General features: G+C 29.7%; 2 non-coding genes across 2 annotated transcripts; both read left to right on the forward strand.

Moving 5' to 3' along the window:
• Positions 1-11,589: 11,589 nt before the first annotated feature.
• Positions 11,590-11,660, forward strand: TRNAG-GCC. The gene has a single exon. It is a non-coding gene; the product is annotated as a tRNA-Gly (tRNA).
• A 798-nt stretch (positions 11,661-12,458) lies between these two features.
• Positions 12,459-12,529, forward strand: TRNAG-GCC. The gene has a single exon. It is a non-coding gene; the product is annotated as a tRNA-Gly (tRNA).
• Positions 12,530-25,859: the final 13,330 nt, after the last annotated feature.

Raw genomic sequence — 25,859 nt, forward strand, 5'->3', positions numbered from 1 at the left:
CTTAGTCGGTGAAGAAATGGAGGAACTATCAATAATTGCTCGATATTTCATTCTCTCTTAAATTTATCCGTTACACCATTCGATAACTGTTCGTTAATTGTTAATTCGATACCGAACCAATCGTTATCTTATTGGGTGGATAACGGATTAGTATATTTAAAAATCAATAACCAATAAGTCGAACCGTTAAGCATAATTATCCAGTTGATCCAACCGATAAGCAGCCCTAGTTTGTATTGCTTCAGGGACTTGGGCCACTTGTTGTGACCCATTCTCTAAAATAAGAAAGGGTTTTTTTTTTTTTGGCCAATTCTTGGGTCATTTAAAATATAGCTAAATGGTAGGATCAAATTATCTATTGAATAATCAATATTTCAGATCCTTAGTCAATTAATTTAAATTTCAATCAAATTGATAAATTAATTGGTTAATTGCATTATAATTATGACCAAATTAATTTCAATTATGGTCAATTCAATAAATTGACTAAATTGAATCGAAATGAATTTACAACCTAGTCCCGAGCTTCTAAAAAACCAAATAAATATATTTTCTTAAATAAATTATTTTGAGACTAAATTGTAGTTGGATAAAATTTTTAACTATTTGAATCAATTTTCGTGATAATGCTTGATTAAAATCCATTTTCTGTAAATTGATTATTTAAGTAACGAAATTATACAATTTCATATATATTGATACGAAAAATACAATCTCTACTTAAAATGAAAAAGTCACCTCGATAAATACTTGAAAAAATTTTTATCCGAATAAAATAAATATTCTAATTTTACTTAAAAGCAAAGACACTTCAGATTAAACTTAGTCATGGAGGGCAAAAATTAAGTGTCAACTACTATCCCGTCCCTATGGGTAGGGTGGATGCAAGTAACTCTGGGCAAAGGGAGTTTGATGTTCCTAATTTTTGTCCGACCACAAATTCATTTCTAAAAGGGATTGGCTCTCGCACGAGTATCATGGAGTTATGGCCGGATCCGGGTATCGGATTTTCTACATATCTCAGGTTACATGAGAACTCAGGCCACTTGTAGTTCATAACACTTGATTTTAAACACGATGTTCAAAGAACTCATGAGCTATTTTGATTTTTGAATTTTAGTGAGATCGGAAAGCTGGAGGATAAGCGGATTGGGGGGAGGTTGGAATGCAGTCGAGTTTTCTACATGGAGCTCAGCCTACATATCTCTGAGACTCGGAGAATCAGACTGCTTGTAGTTCTACTCGATCGGCGGAAAAGGTAGTCCTTTATGATAAGACAACACTCTGGCTCAGGATGAGTGACAAGCTGATTGAGTTACGAAAAAAAGACTTGTAACCTCTTAATCATGAATGTGGAGCTCCTTCACATCCATAGGCAAGAACTTACCTGGACATAATTTCCAAAACTCTAAGTGTGTTGTCACTCGAATTTGAAGAAAAGAGAAGATTACCCTCAGTATAAGTTGAAAAATATTCCGAGAGTAAAACTAAAACAAAGATTCCAAAATACCCACATGTCTTCTGATAGGGATGTAGTTTGATGGGGGTGGAAGTCGTCTTTAGCTCACGTCTAAAGAGTTTGATATTTTTCTTCGGACAATGTCCTAGTTCGCTGCTAAGAAAAAGTTTAACGTTGTGCTGCGTTCTTTTTTGGAGTCGTCCGCACCTGTGATTTTGATTTGAGATTTTCATCCTTTTCAGATGCTCTCGACAACATCTTAAACAAAATTGTTATTCTTCTAGTCATATTTTAAGGTATAGGTAAAGAAAGCAATTTTAGAATTGTCTCTAACATCTACTTAATTGGATATGATTAAGATCTTTATACACTAACAATATATAAAATTTCAAATATAATTGGAGCTTAAGTTATGTCTTGAACCGAGAATCTATTGGAAATAGTCTTTTTATCTTACTTCTGAGGTAGTGACACGAAGTGTGTACACTCTACTTCTTCAGACCCTACTTTGTGGGAATATATGAAATATGTTTTGTTGTTGTTGAATCAAAATTTAAGTTATGTCATGAAATTGTAACTAGTATGGTAGGCATACATTCTACCCTTCTTATGCCACACTTTATGAGATTACACTGAGTATATATATTGTTGTTTAGTGACAACAAGAAAATCTCATTTCTTGTAATTCCTAGAATCACTTACTCAAGCAACTTGCTAGAGAGGTGACAATCCAGGACCCTTAGTAAGCTATGACTGGAGGCATGAATTAGCTTCTTTGCGAGTTTATTTCTTTATATTTTGTAGCACTTCAATGGAAAATCTGATTAAGCGACTCATATTAGGGTAGAAGGTTAGTAGGATGGTGGCTAGTAGTTGTACTGTTTGATGAATAGTATCTTATTTTTGGAGCTTTTAGGTGTTGTTTGTGGCTTCGTATAGATTGTTAATGGTATTATTTGGTGATAATCTTGTTTCTGCTATTGTTTATTGTTTTGTTACGATCTGTTATCTCGCTACTACCTTTTAATTCTTGTTCTTATATTGTGTCTTTTCCTTTGTTGTTTGGTCTCGAGCCGAGGATCTATCGAAAATAGCCTGTCTACCTCACCTCTGAGTTAGTGGTATGTAATGCGTACATTCCACCCTCCCCAAATTCCATTATATGGAAATATACTGGGTATGTTGTTGCTGTATTTCTTTGGATGGAGGTTTACATCATGCAGCCCCTTTGTCTACATGATTCATCATTCCACACTGATTCTATGTTAGAGTTTTCATTGTGGTCTATGGATTAAGAAAAAATACAATGAAATGATTTATAGTTACGCAGATGTATATGGTTTGATCTAGATCACAATTCAAAATATTCTTTCTTTTTTCAAATTTCGTGTAGAATCAAACTATTTTTTTTAAGACCAGCTAGCTTAGATAGTTGATTATAGATATGCTCGATTAGGGGTAGAGATAGTTATAGAAGTTTTATGTTACAAAATATTATGTTAGTTACAACAATTTACGATAAACTTTCTTACAAAATATTTGCTGAAGATTCTCTAAGCATCAATGATACAAACGAAAGAGCTTTTAGAAAAATCTAACGCCTCTGCAATCGAAACTCAAGCTAGCGAATAAGCAAGTGATTAGTGATCTGTCGCTAAGAGATTTGTCGTTCTTGACCCTGCTTCACCTTAATTATTGTTTGAACATTCTCAGAAAGGAATGGAAGGATCAACTTTCCTTACATAATAACATCTTAATCTACAATCTACGAATAAGAAATAGAAGTATAGTGATCGTAAACTTATTAATCTGACCCAAATTGATACACGTCTATTTTGAATATTTAGCGAACTATTGAAACAAGTTTTCTTATTAGTATATTTTGATACTACTGCATGCAGATTATTAATTTAGATGTATTTCACTAATCATATGGTAATAATTCATGTAAGAGGAAATTTGCACTCTCAATAATTCAGTAAGAAACTCAAAAACTAAAAAAATTTAATTGTGTTTTTAAGCCTTCACTCTAGTAAAAAATATGAAAAAACAAAAAAAGATTGTCCAAAATATCAGCAAACTGCAGTCAAATTGCATTAAACTGATTAAGCACTTCAGCTTCTTTAGATTAAACTTACTTTTATCTATGACATAAATTTTAAAGTAATATCTGACTTTTTTCAATAGTATTAATGAGTAATTAGATTCGATAATATCAATAATTAAATTTTTGTTAACAAGAATTCATGAATCGTTAAATATTTTCACGTGAAAAATTTAATAGTTCTGAAATTTGTCAAAAAAAAATTTCTATATATATGTTCTTCATTAAGAATTCTGTATTTATCCGTCATATTCTTATCTTCTCTCTCATTTCATTTTTCGATCATTCATGGCTTCTCAAGATGTTGAAAATCTTGGGCTAGATTCTGATCAAGAGGATGAATAATCGATATGTCGATATTCATATGAACAAGAAATTGAAAAACTTGAAGAGTGAGTTTGTTAGATATATTACATTTTTCAGCTCTTTTATTTATCTTTTTAAGTTTCTATGGGTTTTTACTTAATTATGATGTTCTTTAGTGTGACACATAACAAAATTACATGTTTCACTTCACTAATTGTAAAGAAAGTAAAACAAAATGGTTAAATACAATCACGCAAATCATGAAAAAGGATGATTTCTTATCTTGTTATATTTTTTTAATCGATTCTCAAACTGTCATACACTATAAAAGATGGAAGTAACTATATGTCTTTCTTGTAATTAACAAGAATTTTTTAATCCAAATAGGATTAGCAACGTATTATTATTGTCTAATGACAAGAGATGTTAATATCTCTCTCGATTTTTCTTTCTTGTCATTTATTAATTTTTCTCTTTGTTTTGTTAATTTTTCATTTTTTTATCTATTTTTCTGCATTATAATTTTTGTTTTCTGACCAGGATGTTTAGCAAGATGTCAGATCCAGAAGATCATGTGAGAGAGCAACTGAGTCAGAGTGACGAGCTAGAGCTTGACCCTATGCAGATCAAAATTTGGTTTGACAACAAAAGATGCCACATCCAGGTTCTTATTGTAAAATTTTGATGATCGCTTAAAAATTAAATTATTTATTTATATAAAGATCATCTATATCTTTGTATATATCATTACACAAATTTCAGGCCCAAAGGGATATGGAAGAGCGTGAAATTCTTCTTTTGGAAAATGAAAGATTGCATGCTGAGAATTTGTGAATGTATTCAGAGTTGAACAAAAGGATTTGAGCTAATTGCAATAATATAGAGCAAAAACAAAAAATCCTACAAGACTTGCAAAATGAGAATACTAAATTAACAGAAGAGGTCAGTTTTCATTTTCTATTAATTAACTATATGTTGCTTGAACTCTTAAAAAGTATTTATGTATTTGTATTGAAACCTCTAAAAATGGAGGACTTCTGGAGGGTCAGATATGCATTCGTTAATACGGTTAGTAATTGTTATTTTCGACATACAATCACTCACATAGTTTTTCCTTCCCACTCTTCTAACAGATTAAGATGATGTCCAATACAATGTTCCGAATGAAATAGATTCGGAGCTCCGATTGGAATGTAAAGAGGATCTGAATGACCCAGATTTGGAGCTCTGATTGGGATGATGTTCTCGTAATTTTTCAAGATTGAATTGAAATTATTTGAAGGCTATTCAAAGATTGAAAATTTAATGATAAGAGGGCTCTCTAGTTTAATCTTGCAGCTATGTAGAACTAGGATTTTAATTATCATATGCATAACTATGTTATGTTTGCCTTACCAAATTTCTAGTTTTTATGTCTCTTTATTTAACCCAAAAAAGAAGTTACAACTAACTTTTTATTCTTCTTCTAGTCATTCTTCTAGTTAAACCTGTCAAACAAGTCGGGTTGGCCATTTAGCCCGGCCCAATTACGTAGCTCGACGCAATTTGATCTGGCCCGATGAGCCCTCGGGCTATAGGCCAGCCGATCTCGGGCTGGGCCATCTATGTCGACGGACTCGGTAAGTTCGACCCAGCCCAGTACAAACCCGGACCATGCCCACCGATTACTCGGCATGGTAACAATAATTTTTTTTTAATAATTGGCGTTAGCCGTTTGGATTGGGCCCCAAAAGTCAAATTGGACCTTTGGGCCAACGACATTATGCCCGTTTGGAGCCCCAACGGCCAATTGACATATTTAAATTAAAAAAAAAAAGTTTTTCTTAATTCAAATTTTTTCTATAAGTACCTCCAATTCAAAATTTATTTTTCACACAAATCTCATTCTCTCAAATCTCAATCTCCCTCAAATATTTTAATTATCTCCTAAAGTTCTCAATTTTATTTTTTAATTTTGCAATTACAAATACAAGTGGAAGTTTTCTAAAGTCGCAATTTTCGGATACTTTTAAAATTTGATATTGTCGTTCAACTCTTAGCTTTATTTTTTAATTAGCGTATTAATTATTGAATATCTATTTTTATTATTTTTGTGTATTTTAAATAGTTTTTTATTTATTTTATAATATGAATAAAATAAAAAATCTTGGTAAATGTGTCAAAAATTTTTATCCCGAAAGTAATAGTGGTAGTAAAAAAACTAATTGGTGGAGGTTCCGATAGAGATAGTTCAAGTAATAGATATACCCGTGTACCTCCAGTACCGGTTAGTCAACCTTTTGAGGAAGAAATAGGTGTAGATGCTCACGATGTGAATTATGCAGAAGCTCTGAAAAATTATGGTATAGAAGAAGAAAATAAAGTAGATGCGATTAATTAAGATGAAGATGGTGAAAATATTGGTGAGACACCCACAGTAGGAAATGTTAATGTTAGATCTGAATCGGTTAATCTTCCTCTCCGTCCTCCCCGTGTCCCAAAAACTCGTAGAAGAACTAGTATTTCATGAATTTTTTTTACGAAAATAGAAGGAGAAAGTAAGGTGCAATGCAGTACTTGTGAAATTGTACATGAGCATAAAATTGAAGGCAATAAAGGGGTACTGGTTCGTTGATGAGACATTTAAGAGATAGATACTCTGGAGAGTTAATTATTGCACAAGGTGGTGAGGCTGTTGTTGGGCCAACACAAACTATATTGAACCCAACAAACGGTCAATTAATTAAGAATTATAATAAAATGAAGGACCGAAAAGAAATAACGAAAATGATAGTTGTGGGTTGTTTGCCTTTCACTTTTGCTTCTTCAAATGCTTTTATTCATTATATTCAAGCAATTTATAATCCTATGCTTAATGGTATTCCTAGAAGTACTTGTCGGACCGATATTTTTAGACTCCATGCACAATATGTTTATTATTTATCTACATTATTAAAAAATATTCAATGTAGAATTGCTCTAACTTCTGATCTTGGTCGTGCTGTTAATAAAAATAATTATTTAATCATTACTTATCACTGGATAGAAAGTAATTTTGTTATACAAAAACGTATTCTAACTTTTTTGTATGATGAAAATCATAGACATACTGGAAAATTTATTTTGGAATCTATTACTAAAATTGCAGAATATTATGGTATTGAAAGAAAAAATTTATGTATTGCTTTTGATAATGCATCTAACAACAAGACTGCTATTGACAAGTTAAAAGTTGATCTTTCTTCGTCGTTACTTGAAATATTTCATGTTAAATGTGTGTGTCATATATATAATTTAATTGTAAGAGATAGTCTTGAATTTTTTGAGTTTTATATTGAAAAGGTCCGGCTTGTTGTTGGCTTTATTCAAGGAAATAATTGAAAAAGTAGAGTGAGAAAATTTAAAGCTAAATGTGAAGAAAATGGACTTAGACCGATATTTATGCCTGAAGAATGTGATACTAGATGGAATGCTACTTATACTTATTTAAAAACTTGTCTTGCTTATAAAGTTCCTATAACAATGACTTTTAATCAATATTGTGGTTCTTTTCCTGAGTGTATGTTACATGATTCTGATTGGGCTGCAATTGATGATTTTATTAAGTTTTTGAAAAAAATTTATATAGCTACGGTTGAATTTTTTTTATGCTTATTATTCTACTGTGTGTAATATTTTAGCTTATTTAGCCGACATTTCTTGTTTGCTTAAAAATTATAAGGATAAAGAAGATTACAAATAAGTTGTTGGTGCTATGTTTGCTAAATTTTAAAAATATTTTTCCGTTTCTCCCAATTTACTTGGTTGGTGCTATACTAAATTTATGTTTGAAATATAATACTATGTGTGACTTTAGTTCTATTATTTATAATTCCTTAGAGATACAGCCTGAAGAAAATCCAGATTTGTTTACGGCTATGAGTGATGCGAACAGTTACATAGAAGCATTATATAATCATTATGTCGATTCATTTGATGTAGTTGTACCGATAAATATCACTGCAACTGTCGCTCCTCAAACTCCCGAGGAGCCATCATCATCTAAAAGACCGGCACATAGTGATTTTCTTAATTACTTCTATGATTATCATCATCTAAAAGACCGGCACATAGTGATTTTCTTAATTACTTCTATGATTTAAATGTTTGAGACATGGTTTCTCCTTCAACATACACAATAAATTTTAGGGAAGAACTTAAGTATTATCTTCGACAACCGATAGAGGGTTGTAGAGCAAGGATCAACGCGTTGGATTGGTGGAAGAATAATGAAAGACAATATCCTATGCTTTCAATATTAGCTAGAGATATATTGAATGTTCCAATGTCACCCGTTGCATCGGAGAGTGCTTTTAGTCAGGGACGACAACAGCTTGGAGACAATCGACACTCATTGGGAAGCAATGCTATGAATGTTCTAGTTTGCCTTAGAGATTTGATTAGAGCGGAATGTAGAAATCAAGAAATGGAGGTGAAGCCAAAAGACAAAAAAAATCTTGAAAAAATTCTGACTTCAAGGGAAAACTCAGCACAATCAAGTCCAATGTATGATTTTGCTCCCATTGACTTTGACTATCCTATGACAATTCCCGTTAATATTAACATGCACGAGTTAAAAAAAATTATGCAAAATTTGTAGATTTTTCATTCATGTAAATTATAAGCTTTGGATCAGTTTGCAATCAATAAAATACAACATTCATTCACTCCTTATTTGTAATTTTTTTTATTTAAATTGAAGTTCTAGTTTGAATTAAATACCTTTAATATGTTACTATCAAACTTTACACTACGTAATAAACATAACAAACATATATACACATAATGAAAAAATAAATATCTTTTAAGTTCAAATATAATAAAAATATATAATGAATATTCGTTCAAAACTTCAAGTATTATTATATTAAGTAGCATACATTGTATTCTTGTATGTATATATGTGTTTTCTAAAGTACTAAAACATGTAATATATATATATCTTTCAACTTTCAAGAGGTATTTAAAGTATTATATATTCTAAATATATGAGTATATATTTTCTATAGACTCTAAAGTAGTATATATTTAACATATACATGTCTATATGTTTTCTAAAGTAGTATAAATATAGTGTATATATGTTGTCTGTATATTATTTCAAGTGGTATTTAAAGTAGTATATATTCTACATGTATGTTTATATATTTTTTAGACTAAAATAGTATATATTTAATTTATACATGTGTCTATGTTTCTATAGTAGTATTATATGCAGTGGCGGATCCAGGATTTTAAGGTTGTGGGTGCTTTAATCAGGGGTGGAGCTACAGTACCCTACGAGGGTTCGGGCGAATCCAGTAGCTTTTACGTAAACTCTATATTTACACTAAAATTTTGAATATATGTATATGATTATATAGTGTGAACCCATTGACAAACATTATCGCTTGGCCTAGTGGTGATGGACCAATATTAAGGGTCTCTCTTCTGCTGCGAACGTATTTATTTTTTTGATTTTTTATATTTCTTTAAATTCAGAACCCACTGACTTCAAATTCTGACTCCTCCTTTGGTTTTAATTTTTTCTTATAACATAATTAGCTAATGATGATATAATATAAATATATAACTATTTAAATGCAACATTAAAATTTGGTGTTTAAGTTTTGGAAGAGTAAGATTTTTGGTGGAGAAGGCCAAAAGATTTTCAAATTTTTTGTTTGAGTAGTTAAAAATATACAAAAAGAACTTTTAGTTTAATAAATTAAGAAGTAAAAAAAAAAAGTAACACAAAAAAAAGTCAAACTCATATGCGTGTGAACTAGTGTACAAGAGTACTTGGGTCTTGTGCGTGTGTGTGCATTAAATATAACTGAAAAGTTAGAAAAATATTTATACAAAAATGTAGCATAGCTAAGGGGAATCGATCTCAAGCACCTGGACATGAAAGATCCACCTAAAGCCAAAGTACCCAAACAAGTTTTAGTTCTATGGGTGTTTTTTTAATTTTTATACCATTTTTTTAGTGTTTTTATATATTAATACCTATTCTACGTCGAGTTTAGTGGGTGCCGAAGCACCCCAAAATAACACGTGGGTCCACCCCTGATTATATGTAATGTATATATTGTACGTATATATGTGCATATATTTCCTATTGAATCTAAATTAGTATCTATTTAAAGTATACATGTGTATATATTTTTTAAAGTAGTATATTTTAGTGTATATATGTTGTATGCATATTATTTAAAGTAGTATGTATATTGTATTGTGCGTATATAGGTGCATATATTTCCTATAGAATCTAAACTAGTATCTATTTAAAGTATACACGTGTATATGTTTTCTAAAATAGTATATATTTAGTGTATATATGTTGTATGTATATTGTTTAAAGTAGCATATATATTGTATTGTACGTATATGGGTGCATATATTTCCTATAGAATCTAAACTAGTATCTATTTAAAGTATACATGTGTATATATTTTCTAAAGTAGTATATATTTAGTGTATATATGTTATATGTATATTATTTAAAGTAGTATATATATTGTATTGTACATATATATGTGCATATATTTTCTGTAGAATTATACAAGTGTATGTGTTTTTTAAAGTAGTATATATTTAGTGAATATATATTGTATGTATATTATTTAAAGTTGTATATATATATATATTGTATTATACGTATATAGGTGCATATATTTCCTATAGAATCTAAACTAGTATCTATTTAAAGTATACATGTGTATATGTTTTCTAAAATAGTATATATTTAGTGTATATATGTTGTATGTATATTATTTAAAGTTGTATATATATATATATATATACATATATATTGTATTATACGTAAATAGGTGCATATATTTCCTATAGAATCTAAACAAGTATATATTTAAAGTATACATGTGTATATGTTTTCTAAAGAAGTATATATTTAGTGAATATATATTGTATATATATTATTTAAAGTAGCATATATATATATATATTGTATTGTACGTATATATGTCCATACATTTCCTATAGAATCTAAACTATTGACCGATTTTAACCAGTTAAAACCGGATAAATGTTAAGTGGGCCGATTCCGGTCCATTTGAGCCAATTTTACTGTTTGGGCCAGGCCTGAATTGGCCCGCTAACACTGACCTGGCATCGGACCGGACCATAACCCAGTTAATTTTTGTGGATCGATGCCGATTTGAACCGGACCGACCCGTTTAACTGGCTTAAAGATAATGACCTCAAAAGTGATTATGGTTCTGGAATCCGACTTACAACCTCTTGTTAAGGATAAATGGATACTTATTATCATACTAATTGGTATTAGAAGTTCATTCACTTACGTATGGTAATTGTGATTGGAAGAATATAATCTCATTTTTTTTCTTCAAAAAAAAGGTCTTGAATTCAACATTCGAACCATGAAAATAGAAATTTAATAGTGAACACTCTCTTTAATGAGTTTTTTATGTGATCAAAATCTGAATTAGTTTATACAAGTAAAGGACATCAAATGAGAAACCAATAACTTATAGATCGTCCTAGTAAATGACCCCTTTCTTTCTTATAATTTATGAACCTTTTAGACCAATCTATTTCGATCAAACTATAAAAATCATACGATAAAATATTACACTACGATCTAAAATTTTTGTAAACATTAAAAAACTGTAATATTTTGCATATTTGCACAACTAAATTATGTGACTTCTAGAATGTCTCGTAAATGACTATCAACATGGCACCAGTGGTCTAGTGGTAGAATAGTACCCTGCCACGGTACAGACCCGGGTTCGATTCCCGGCTGGTGCAATCTTTTTTACATTTCCCCCCTTTTTTTGTGTTTATTAACTTTGTCTTTGTGTAGTTATTAACTGGAAATGCAATTGGTCTCAAAGTACAATAAAACACTCCAACTCATCATTGTTGTGTTACATAAAAATTCAATATTGATGTGGCACATAATTTTTGAAGATTAATAGAGACAAGTTGAGGTGTTCAGATGTGCATACTCAAATTTGAATGGTTATTTATATATTAGTTCATTTTGTTGTTGATGAAATTTGACAAATTTAAATTTATATTCAAAATTTCACTCAAAGGTGATTACGGTTCAAAAATCCGACTTAAAACCTCTTATTAAGGATAAATAGATACTTAATATCATATTAACGGGTATTAGAAGTTCATTCAATTGTGTATGATAATTGTGCTTGGAAGAAAATGATCTCGTTGTTTTTTTTTCACAAAAAAAAAAAAAAAGGTCTTGAATTTGACATTCGAATCATGATAATAGAATTTTAATAGTGAACGCTTTTCTCTTCAATGAATATTTTATGTGATCAAGATCCGAATTAATTTATATGATTAAAGGACATTAAATGAGAAACGAATAACTCATAAATTGTCCTAGTAAAATGACCCCCTTTTTCCTTACAATTTATGAACCTTTTTTTACCAATTTATTCCGATCGAACTATAAAAATCTTATGATAAAATATTAGATTACGAACGTTAGAAAACAGTCTAATATTTTGCACTATTGTTATATTTACACAACTTATAAATTATGTTACTTCTAGAATGGTCCCGAATGAGTCTATCAACAAAGCACCAGTGGTCTAGTGGTAGAATAGTACCCTGCCACGGTACAGACCCGGGTTCGATTCCCGGCTGGTGCACTTTCTTGATTTTCTTTTCTTCTATGTTTTTATCTGTATTAACTTTATCTTTGTGGTAGGTATTAAGTAGACAAGCATTTTATAATTCCCATTACGTATTAGAAGCTTGGCAAAATGTTTTGGACAAAAAATTAGGGGAAATGACACAAACAACAATTGGTACGAAAATGATCATTCAATTTTAATTTCATTTCTAGCCATTTGTTGATAGTTTGTATAATAATGATACAGTTTTGATACATATCTTATACACATATATATTTTCAATACTATAAATATATATGTTCTCTCTCTCTCTCTATATATATATATATATATATACTAGTCAAGTGTACATGCTTTGCATATGTGTGTCGTGTCAATTAATAAAATTATATATAAGAAGAGCAAAATTTAAATCATAATAAGTATACAACTAGAAGATATATTTTGAAGAATTAATCATTATGATAATAGTGCTATATAGTTTACTTTTATTAATAACGTAAAAATTATTGAATCCTTTGAAAGATGTAAAACTTGTGGCAATCAAAAAGAGAACCATCATTTTCATAATATAAATCTTAATTTTTTCGGCGAGATAAGCTTTTGATTTTTTTTCGGCGGCAGCACATTTGTTTTGTATAATTTTTCAATCAAAAATTGTTAAGAGAGAAGAATTCATTATCAATTATTGATTATATAGAATTATGATAATGAATGAAAAAGACGACATGAATCAAAATTAAAATAAGAAGAAAAGTTGAAGTAAAATAGGTCATATTTTGTGGTAAAGTTCGATAAGAATAAGATTTAAATAGAATTATAGATATATATTTTTGTAAATAAGATAAAATTCTAATTTAAATATTGTGATTTCTTACTTAGATGAAATAAGGATTTTAAATAATTTCATAGTATTTATGTGTAATTTATATTTTACTTAAAGAAATATAGAAAAATGTTTGGAACTAAACAACCCTTTTTTTTTTTTAAGAACTAAACAACTAAGTGAAGAGAACGACAATTTTATGGAAACTTTAAAGAAGGCTTTTTTTTCTTTTTTCTTTTTTCTTTTTAAGACTTCCTTATAGCAGGTTTAGAAGTCCTTATTCTTTGAAATGGAATTACGTCAATGATTATTTATATATTTTTTTTTTTAAAAAAATAATTGAAATAAAAAATTGGGGAAATTATAAAAAAAAACTAAAACATGTGCACTTAGAACTCTTTTTTACTTTAGACTTTAGAAGTCCTTATTCTCATATACGGATTATGATTATAACTCACAGATAAAAAGACACTTCAAACATATCTGAAGGGGAAAATCTAAAGATAGCCTGATGATTAACATATAAGAATCTTTGAAATTTCTAATTAATTTATTTAATTAGGTAGTGTTGTTAGCTTGTTTCCTGTTAAGTCAAGGTTAAATTTTATAATTTTATATAGATATCCTAATATGAAAAAATTAGTTAATTTGCAAGTAAAAGATATCAGGGCACTAATTAAAGTTCTAAATATTATAGAAATCATAAAATAACTACAATTGAGAAATTAGAATGGTTGAACAATCAATTGCTGACTATAGAAAAGAAGAACATCATATTTTCCAATGCAAAATAGATTATAAATTAATAAAGATAATGGAAAGATCTCAAACAATTCTTTGGCTGCTTCATCGAATTCAGCAAGACATGATTATTAAATTTTTATTATTGTGTTGTATTTAATTACGTTTACGTCCTTGAAACAAGCAATAACTTTAAAGTTTAGATGCCATGTTCAAAGAAAAATAGAGTGATGAACAAGCACTCGTGACAATTCGTTATGTGAACTCACGATCAAGACTTGAATATGATCAAAAGCAAGTTTATTGGTATAATGCAATATACATTGAAAAATAAAAATAAAATTCAAATTTGATTAACTCAACTTGATATATATGACGCAAGCAAAATGTACAACATGCAGAATTCGAACACATGAAAATTGGGCTATCATGATTAATTATGAGCCAATGAAGTTAGCAACAATTTCTTTATGAAAGGATAAACTTAAAAATTTAGAATAATTATAGACTTATTAAAAGAAACAAAAACATTATATATTGTCAGACTTTCATCAAATCGTAATAAGAGAATTTTTAAAGAATTTTTAACTTTGTTATATAAATACCAGTAAAGAAGACGGAGGCACAATCATGATGAACTTTGCTACGTGAATAAGATTAATTGATGTCTTCTCTTCAGAGAGTTTAACGTGAAATTTTAATGCATGGACTATATAACATTTAAAAGGAATAAAAATCTAAGGAATTTTATAGTTAAAGGATTCTACTCTTAAAAGGAAAATAATTACGTGAATAGAATTCCATCTTATAAGTAAATACTCAAGATCCGAATAGGCTTACAAATCAGACCATGATATGATCAAATGCTTTCTGGGTCGTTTCGTCTTCTCTTTAGAGATTTTAACGTGTTGGAAAAAATTTAATATATTTATAGTAGGACACAAATTTTTAAAAAAATTATTGAGAAATTAAATTGTAGAAAAAAGGAGGAAAGACAATTTTATCTAAAATGAAGTATTTCAATGAAGGGTAAAAGTTCAAATCACGGCATTCATACTTTTAATATATTACTAGTTTAGTATACGTGTGTTGCACGTGTTTATCACGTCAGCCGATAGAAAACTTAATGTTTCATTTTACTTATGACAAGTTTTTAACTTAAATAAATATAAAACAAATAGAAATACTATACCTTTTATCGTTTTGTTACTCTAATGTAGGATGACGTTTTACTAAAACAATAACATCAACAGTCAATCCATTCCATACCCCCTATATTCTAGACACTATCAAATCACGTGTTGAAATAATACAGAATCCAAAACTTATGGTATAACACCAAAAAGAAAGTGAAAAGAGAAGACTAACTCCATAAACTCACATGTGGTTGACCAATTTCATCAAGCAACAACAATATATCCAGAGACCTTGAACTTTCAAGTTTCCGAATGAAACTTCAAGTTTCCAGTTATCAAGATGATAGCAAATTAAGATCTATGACACAAAAGAATGAAAGTGCATATAGAAAAGAGACGAAGATGATAATATTATCACGAATAATCAAGAAATACAAAATAAATCTCGAAATATATATATGTTGGGTTCGAAATCATGAGGAGTCATGCAGAAGCTTATATTTTGCAAATCAAGAAGATGATAATTTAGATGACAAATATAAAATAATTAAAAAAACAAAATATTATTATATGATTTGGTCATTGAAAATCTAATATCGAAAAATCATTAAACCTATTGGGAGTCTTCCTAAACAAGACTCTTTAATAACTACATTGTGTATGCTATTAAGGGAGATTCTTTTATTTATAGAGTTTCAAAACCTTTCCTCTTGTAAAGAAGTTAGCTAAATATGAAAATTTTTTATATTTTTTTTCATCTTTCAGGAAAAATAAAAGTATTTATGGTTACTTTTATTTTCCTTACAAGAAAAAACAAACCTTAATTTTGGTAAGAAATCAGGGCAAAAATCCTAACAAATCTCCCCCTTTTGACTTGATTTTCTTTGCTTGATCTGCCTTCTTCACATCTTTGATATGTATTCTTCACATAGTCTTTATCACTTCTGCTTGGCATGATTAAAGATAGAGCTTTTGGGTTAAAAGTATATGACCGCTTTTCGAGTTAAAAATATTGGAGCTCTTTGTAGAGTTAAAAGTGAGCTTTATTTTTGAATATGTAACAACAGAGTTATTGAAAATATGATTGACAATCGTCTCCATATGTAGCTTTTGGACATATATCTTTATTATCATCAAATTAATTGCAACTTTGTTCAATAATTAGACCATTGAATCGTTGAACCGTGAGCTCTGATACCACCTGATACCATGTCATGCGGAAACTTATAGTTTGCAAATTAAGAGGATGATAATTCAGATGACAAATATAAAATAATAATAAAATAAAATATTATTATATAATTTGGCCATTGTCTACATATGAAAACCTAATATCGAAAAATTATTAAATCTATTGGGAGAAATCTTTCCCTAAACAAAACTCTTCAATAACTACATTATGTATGCTATTGTGTTATGGTATAAGAAGGGAGAGTCTTCTATTTATAGAGTTTCAAAACCTTTCCTCTTAGAAAGAGGCTAGCAAAAGATGGAAAAGTTTTATATTTTTTTTCTCTTTCAGGAAAAGTAAAAGTATTTATGGTTAGTTTTATTTTCTTTACAAGAAAAAGCAAAACTTAATTTTGGTAAGAAAATCAAGGCAAAAATCCTAACAATACGTACAAACATAAAAGGGAGATCTATTATTCATGATCCATAAGATCAACATAATAAAAAATAAAATTTGAAATATGAAAATCACAAAGTTATGTCACACACTCAATAACGAAATTTGAACCTACAAATATAAAAAAATAATTTGTTATTCATGATCAATAAGATCAATATAATAAAAAAGAAAATCTGTAATCTGAAAATTGCAAAGTTATGTCGGAGACTCATTAACGAAATTTGAACTTACAGATATAAAAAAATGATTTGTTATTCATAATTAACTTAATAGAAAAGAAAATCTGAAACCTGAAAATTTCAAAGTTATGTCGGAGACTCAATAACAAAATTTTAAACTTACAAATATAAAAAATAATTTGTTATTCATGATTAATAAAACCAACATAAACATCACCAGAAGTAAAACTTAACTTTACGTTTAAAACTTACTATAGCAATTCATATCCCCACATATATGCATATATAATCATACCTTTTGATACTTATATTGAACTGAAGATGCAAAAACAAATGTATGAAAGCATTAAAATGGAAATTCAAGAAAATACCTATACGTATAGTACATTTTTATCATTCAACAAGATTTTCTTAGTTCTTTTGTCAGAGTTACATTAATCCTACTTGACAAATATTTTTTTGAGCCGGGGGTATCTACAACAGTATTTCTATCTCTTACAAAGGTAACGATAAGGTATGCATACATTATGATTTTCTCAAACTCTACTTGTGAAAATATACTAAATATGTTATTGTTTAATTAAATTAGTGGGTCATATGATAGGTTTATATATCGGTTCCAAAGTCAAGATACGGATGTAATGGTTCAATCAAAACACCATTTAGAGAATGTCTATAAGACATACAAATTATATTATTTTTTCATGAAAGATGCAACAGCATATAATTATCAAAATAGGAAAATAAATTGTTCAAGTGCACGTTAGGATCCAAAACTAATTAGTTTATAACAAAAAAAATTACACCAATTCTACTTTTCATATATTTTATGGATCAACTATTCAATTTCTTAGTTTAGTTTTTTTTTTTCTTAAAAAAATACTTGATTTAAGTAAATGGTTGGGATCAGAGGTGGAACCAGGTTCATTGATAGGTGTTGCTTCTCTTTATACTTAGGTGCTACTTATAACAACTCTAATGGATGTCCCTTACCATCCAGGCACTGCCGGATCTCGTCGTAATCACTTATATTGTTGAGTCCTGCTTCAACTTTAATTTCCTATAACTGAAAGAATCTTATAATCCCAATTTAAAAAAGACCATTTAAGATAAATTGGGCCTTGCATTCATATAAAACATTTGGCTCGCATCTTTCTCAATCATCTAGGCATCTTTACTTAAACAAAATGTATATCCAATTTTTCACTCTTGAACCAAAAAAGAGTTTGATAGACTATGCTATATAATAAGTGGTGGTTGGAGAACACTATTCTAGCGCAATCTTCATTTATTGTCATACACACATATATTTGATTAGAGGCATGCTTCAATTAAGGTTCTACATTGCTTACAACACTTTCATGTTGCCATTACCATAACCAAAATCACTCTCGAAGACTATGTCTTCAAGTCAAAATCGCACAAATTAATCATATACATATCGTGACATCTCACAATCACACAATCACAAAGCAGTCATGAATCAACAATCAAACTTTAAAATATGATGAAGGATGTTGTTTTCTCAGTGATGTTAACTGCTGTCAGCTTGTTTTTTGGTCTTGATATTTTGTTGTCATCTGTAGATTACCTTTTGTTGTGAGTTCTAGATCTTTAGAAGCTAGTAGTAGTGTATGGTTGTGCTTTATTTTAGCACAACTTAAGGAGACAGGTTTCCAAATTTTGAGGAATAGTTTAGACCATATGTATTATATATTTGTATATTGTATGAATGAAAAATTTGTACTATTTCTTAGATTTTTTCTCTCCCTTTTTATGTCTATTTTTTCTCTTTCTCTCTTTCAATTGACATCAGAGCAAAATTGATCTTTAAGGGACTGTTTTTTCTGAGAAAACACAACAAAGATTACTCAATAAGCTTAACTTGTTCAAGTCTCTTTTTTCCAGTTCTCTTTTTTGACATGGCTTCCATTAGCCATTCTGTTTCACCTCATATATTTAATTGCAAAAATTACCAAGTTTGGGCTGTAAAGCTGAAGACATATTTGAAAGGTCTTGGTTTATAGAAGTATGTTGAGGAAGACAATGCTTCAGAACCTTTGAGAGCAAACCCAACTCTTCAGCAAATCAGAAATCATGAAGAAAAGATTGCAAAAGGTCCAAAAACCTTGTCTTTCATTCACGTAGCCATCCCCAAATTAATTTTTGCAAGGATAATGACATATGAAACTGCCAAAGAAGCTTGGAATATGCTGAAGTAAGAATTTCAGGGGAGTGATAGGACAAGACAAATGCAAATATTGAATCTAAGAAAAGAACTTGAGATGTTAAGGATGAAAGAAACTGAAAAGGTGAAAGATTATATTGATAGGATCATGAAAATTGTTAATTAGATTCAATTGTTGGGAGAAAAAGTAGAAGAGCAAAGGATTATTGAGAAGCTGATGGTGACACTCCCAGAGAAGATAGAAGCAAAAATCTCCTCAATAGAAGATACTAGGGATATGTCTCATGTCACGTTGAATGAACTATCCAACACTTTTTAAGCTGTGGAGCAAAGAAAAATTTTTAGAGAGGAAGAGAGTTCAAATAAAGTTGCTCTTATGGCTGCTCAAAATTCTAAAGCTTAGTTTGATGGTGAATTAAAAAAATAATTAAATAGAAGACATGACAGAGAAGAAGGAGCAATATAACAATAAAGGGAGATATAGAAGATCGAAGTATCCATCTTGTTCCTATTGTAAAAAGATCAATCATATAGAGAAGTTTTGTTGGTACAGACCTGGAGTTCAATGCAAGGTCTGCAAATATTTTGTTCATGTGGATTCAAAACAAATCAAGCCTGACCAGGTCAAGCGCAACTTACTCAAGTTGCTGAAAATGTTGAAGATCATGAAGAGAAATTGTTTGTTGCTTCTATTATTGAAGAATGCAACATAACATCTCAAGATCATGATATGTGGCTTATTGATAGTGGATGTACACATCATATGACAACTAACTTGAATAAATTTGAATGTTTGGACAAAAACTATTTTTTCAAAGTCAGAGTTGGAGATGGCAGACTCTTAGATGCAAAGGGCAAAAGAGTAGTTGCTGTTCAAACTCCCTCATGTATAAAGCTTATTTTTGATATATTATTGGTTCCTTAAATTAGCCAAAGTCTTCTCAGTGTTGGTCAGTTGCTTGATAACAATTATGCCTTACTATTTAAAGATAAAACATGTGAAATCATGGATCCAAATGGTATAAAATTGCTCATGATCAAAATGCTCAATAGAAGCTTTTCTCTTGATTGAAAACATACTGAGATTGGAGCTTATGTCAGCATACAAGATGACAATTATGTCTGCCATAAAAGGCTTGGCCACATCAATTTTAAGTCTTTAAAAATAATGCAAAATAAGGAACTTGTGACAAATTTACCTTCCATAAATGATAACTCTAATGTATGTGGAATTTTTCAAATTGAAAAGCTAAGTCAATCACCATTTCCTATGAATCAAGCTTGGCGAGCTACTAAAAAGCTCCAACTAATACACACTGATGTGTGTGGACCTATGAGAACTCCTTTTTATAATGGCAGCAAATGCTTTCTTTTATTCATTGATGACCTTACAAGGTTTTGTTGGGTTTATTTTTTGAAGCAAAAATCTGAAGTGTTTGCTGCGTTTCAAAAGTTTAAAGAAATTGTTGAAAATTAATGTGGCTCTTTGATAAAGATATTAAGGTTTGATAATGGAACTGAGTTTACTTCCAATCATTTGAAGAATTTTCTTCAGAAATTAGGAATTCAGCATCAACTTACCATTACTTACACACCACAGCAAAATAGTGTAAGTGAAAGGAAAAATAGGTCCACCATGAATATGGCTAGGTGTCTTCTACTTGAGAAAGGGTTGCCTAAGGTGTTATAGGCCGAAGCTGTCAATACCGCTATCTATCTCCATAATAGATTACCAATGAGAGTCGTTAAAGGAAAGACGTCATATGAAGCATGGATTGGATCTAAGCCACCAGTCTCACATTTTAAAGTGTTTGGCTGCATATGTTACTCTTATATTCCTGAAGTTAAAAGGGATAAACTTGATCAAAGAGATGATGTTGGAATATTTGTGGGATATAGCAACACTTCTAAAGGCTATAGGAATTTATATCCTATTTCACAGCAAATACATATGAGTAGAAGTGTTAAATTTGATGAGAATGCTACGTGGGACTGGAAGAAGATGATTGTTTCTCCTTTACAGATCACTAATCAAGAACAAAGTGTCCAAGAAGAAGAATCAATTCCACATAAAGAAGATTCTGATGATTTTACGGTAAGAGGTACCAGATCAATTAAAGATATATAAAGCATATGCAATGTTGCTATATTGGTGCCAATAAGTGTAGACAATGTATTGCAAATTCTAGAATGGAGGTATGCCATGGAGGAGGAGCTCAATATGATTAACAGGAATGATACATGGGTACTTGTACCTAGACCTCACGACATGCAGGTTCTTGAAACTAGATGGGTGTTCAAGACTAAGTTGAACTCGGATGGTACACTCAACAAGTACAAAGCTAGGCTGATCGTAAAAGGTTACGCCCAATAACATGGAATTGATTTTCTTGAAACCTTTGCACCAGTTGCCAGGTTTGACACCATCAGATTGCTTTTTGCAGTTGGGTGGAAAGTATTTCAATTGAATGTAAAGTCCGCTTTTCTTAATAGGTTTTTTGAAGAGAACATTTATGTAGAGCAGCCTGAAGGTTTTAAAGAATCTGGCGATCAGGTATACTTGTTGAGAAAAGCACTTTATGGCTTGAAGCAGACACCTAGGGTCTGGTATACACAAATTGATAGTTACTAACTGAATTTGGGGTTCAATAGCAGCTGCAATGAAGCAACCTTGTATATCAGACTTCAAACTGATGACTTTCTCATAGTTTTCCTCTATGTTGATGATCTATTGGTGACTGGCAGCAGCACAAAGTCTATTATAGACTTTAAAGAGCAAATAAAGAAGGTTTTTGAAATAAATGATCTAGGAAAGATGACTTATTTCTTAGGAATGGAGGTTAGTTAATCTTCTCAAGGAATTTTTATTGCTCAGAAGAAATACGCTGCCAAAATATTAAAGAAGTTTTGCCTTGACAAATGCAAACCAGTAAGTACGCTTGCAGTTCAAGGAGAGAAACTAACGAAAAAGGATGAATCTGGTTTAGTTAATGCTTCATTTTTTAGAAGTTTGCTTGGTTCTCTATTGTACCTATCTGCCACGAGGTCTGATATTATGTACATGACAAGTGTGTTGTCAAGGCTTATGCATTCACCAACTGAAATTCACCTCAAAGCAGCAAAAAGAATTTTGAGGTATATTCGGGGCACCATTGATTATAGTCTATTCTACAAAAGAACCACATCTATGAAATTGTTGGAGTTCACTGATAGTGACTGGGTTGAGTCACAAGATGACATGAAAAGCACTTTCGAATATTATTTCACTCAAGGATCAAGTGTCATTTGTTGGTGTACAGAGAAACAGGGGTCTGTGGCTCAATCAACTGCAGAAGCAGAGTATGTTGCTGCCTCAGGTGCTGTTAAGCAAACTTTATGGTTGAGAAAAATTTTGAGCGACCTGGCATTTCAGCCAAGTAAAGCAACATAAATTCTTTGTGATAACAAGTCTGTAGTTGCTATGGTAAAGTGTCCAGTCTTTTATGGAAATACTAAACACATTAAAATCAAATATCATTCCATTCAAGAAGCTGAAAGGGAGAATGAAGTTTAGATTTTGCATTTCTATGGTGAAGATCAACTAGATGATATTTTTACAAAAGCATTATAGAAACAGAAATTTGAGCTTCTAAGAGCTAAGATTGGAGTAACCAGCAACACTTCCATCAAGGAGGAGTGATGAAGGATGCTGTTTTCTCAGTGGTTCTAACTCCTGTCTGCTTGTTTTTTGGTCTTGATATTTTGCTGTCATCTGTAGATTACCTTTTGTTGTGAGTTCTAGATCTTTAGAAGCTAGTAGTAGTGTATGGTTGTACTTTATTTCAGCACAACTTAAGGAGACAGGTTCCCAGATTTTGAGGAATATTTTAGACCATATGTATTGTATATTTGTTTGCTGTATGAATGAAAAATCTGCACTACTTATATTTTTTCTCTCTTTTTTCATGTCTGTTTTTCTCTTTCTCTGCCAAAATCAATAACATATCTAATGTAATTCAACAAATGGGGTGTAAAAAGAATAGGATATTTATTGATTTCACTCCTACCTTGATAGTGTAAAAAGATTGTTTCTGATAGATTCGTGGCTCGAGGTTAATAATATATCTGATCAATATGACCATTAATGAAGACTTTACTGCAACTGAGCATGGATAGCACATGGTTCAAGTGCATAAAAATAATCCACTCCCTTCGAGAATCTTATTGGATCACTACTTCAAAGCCTTCATCATGCATGTTTGGTTCATACTACTAAAAAAAATCTGAAAATCACAATGCTGGATATCCATTAGTAAAAGCTTACGCCAAGCAAAGAAAAAGAGAAAAATAGAAAGAAAGAGATAAACCTTTAAATTTTCTGGTTACTTCTTTCGACAATAACATGCTTGATTCGTCCTATTTTTCGATCATAAATTTTCATCTGAAAAAGAAGACACGATAAATTATTAAAAAAGGAGAATCTATTATTAATTTTTGTTCATGTATGATTCATATATAATCATTAAAGCTATTAACTAAAAGAAAAAAATACATAAAGCATAATGATGATGAATAGAAGAAGACTATTTAAATTCAAACCAAAATAAGAAAAAAAAAATGTCATTTAAAAGAAGCGTATGTTATATAAATAGAATTGAATTATAGATTTTCTTTTATAGACAAAATTTAATTGATATAAAAATATTAAATATTATAACTTTTTACCTTAAATATTCTAATAATAGGATACCTTAAAAAAGATTGTATATTAATAAAATTATGAAGTTAATTGAAAGTGTCCTCAAAGGACTCTATATAATAGGAAGAAAACAGGGGCACCTACAAAGTTTACTCCTAATCTTTCTCTACCATATATTTCTTACCAAGATTAAAAAGGACAAAGTGTCCTAAAAGGACTCAGAAAAAGAGAAAAGGGGCACCTACAAATCTTTTGCCGCAATTTAAACGACTTTTAGTATTTAATAATTAAGATTTAATTTGAATTCTTCAAATCATATATTATTTTTTAGTCTCAAATTAAATAATTTCACTATTAAATAAATAAGATTTAATTTAATTTTTCTTACCCTATATTCTAGGACTTCTTAAATATTAATTCTCCTAATTTTTTTATCATATAATTTCTTGCCTAAATTAAAAAAATACTTTAATTAATTAAAAATACTAAGTGAAAAGACGAGTTTGTCTATTACAAAAATTTTTAATGAAGGACAAAAAGTTCAATCACTTTTTTAAGGATTTTTACACTTTTAATATATTGTAGATGTAGATGTAGATGTGTGTGTGTGTATATATATCGGCTGCTATTTTTTTTTTTCAAATTTGTTGTTTGATATTTCTTTTTTTTTTCTTTTTAAATTTGTCTAATTGCGGTAGCTTGAGAGAAGATTAAAGTGAATAATCTTTTTTTGTGTGTGTTCAAAACTGTTGTTTGATTTTTTTCTTTTAATTTTGATATTAGTTTTTGTCTGATTATGAGGGAAGATTAAAGAGAATAGTGTGATGTAAGATTTTCTTATTGAAAATTTATTCTACTTAACTTTTTATGTTATTTTTTGAAACTCGATGGGAGCTACAATTGAAATTGATGGTTGAAGAAATTTTATAATGGAAATCAAAGATGAAATTCTTTGTTGGGCTTTAGATTGGTGAATGGTGAATAACAATGAGATACTGATTTTTGAAAAGTGATCTGAACTTTTGCACTTGATTAAAAGTTTTTGTAAGTGATTTGAAATTCTTTGCTCGTCTTTTTACTATTTTCTTAAAATTATTATTTAATTATTAAGAAAAAATAAAAAAAATTTAATGATAAAAAAGGAAAAAAAAAAAACAAGTTATTTGAGGTAGAAGTTTTCTAAAGCTAATATAATAGTAGACAAACAGTACCAGATGATTTCTAATTTTCTATGTTTTTGGGATTAAGTAAGAAATGTTTTTTATTTTGCCTTCGTTAATTTTTCTTTTCATTTTCTTGATTTGTTTTTTTTTTTTTAATAAAGAAATACAAATAGAAGGAATCCTATTTATTTTGGAGATAGAATCGTAATCCTTTTTTTATTCTAACGAAATTTATTTTAAACAAGAAATACCACGCTTGATTTTTTGTGCATAAATACACCGGCTGCTATTCTTTTGTTCAAATTTATTGTTTGATGTTTTTTTTGTTCTTTTAAATTTGTCTAAATGTGGTAGCCTGAGAGAAGATTAAAGTGAATCAGCGTACTAGATGATTTCTAATTTTCCATGTTTATGGGATTAAGTAAGAAACGTTTATTTTTGCCTTCGTTAATTTTTCTTTTCATTTTCTTGATTTTTTTAATTTTTTTCTTATAAAAGAAATACAAATGGAAGGAATCCTATTTATATTGGAGATGGAATTGTACTCCTTTTTTTAATTCTAACGAAATTTATTTTGAACAAGGAATACCACCCTTGATTTTTGGTGCGTAAATACATCGGCTGGTATTTGTTTTTTTTTTTTTCAAATTTGTTGTTTGATGTTTCTTTTTTTCTTTTTAAATTTGTCTAATTGTGGTAGCTCGAGAGAAGATTAAAGTGAATAATCTTTTTGTGTGTGTGTTCAAAATTGTTGTTTGATTTTTTCTTTTAATTTTGATATTAGTTTTTGTCTGATTATGAGAG

This window comes from Capsicum annuum, chromosome 6, assembly GCF_002878395.1.
Source record: "Capsicum annuum cultivar UCD-10X-F1 chromosome 6, UCD10Xv1.1, whole genome shotgun sequence".
Lineage (NCBI taxonomy): Eukaryota > Viridiplantae > Streptophyta > Magnoliopsida > Solanales > Solanaceae > Capsicum > Capsicum annuum.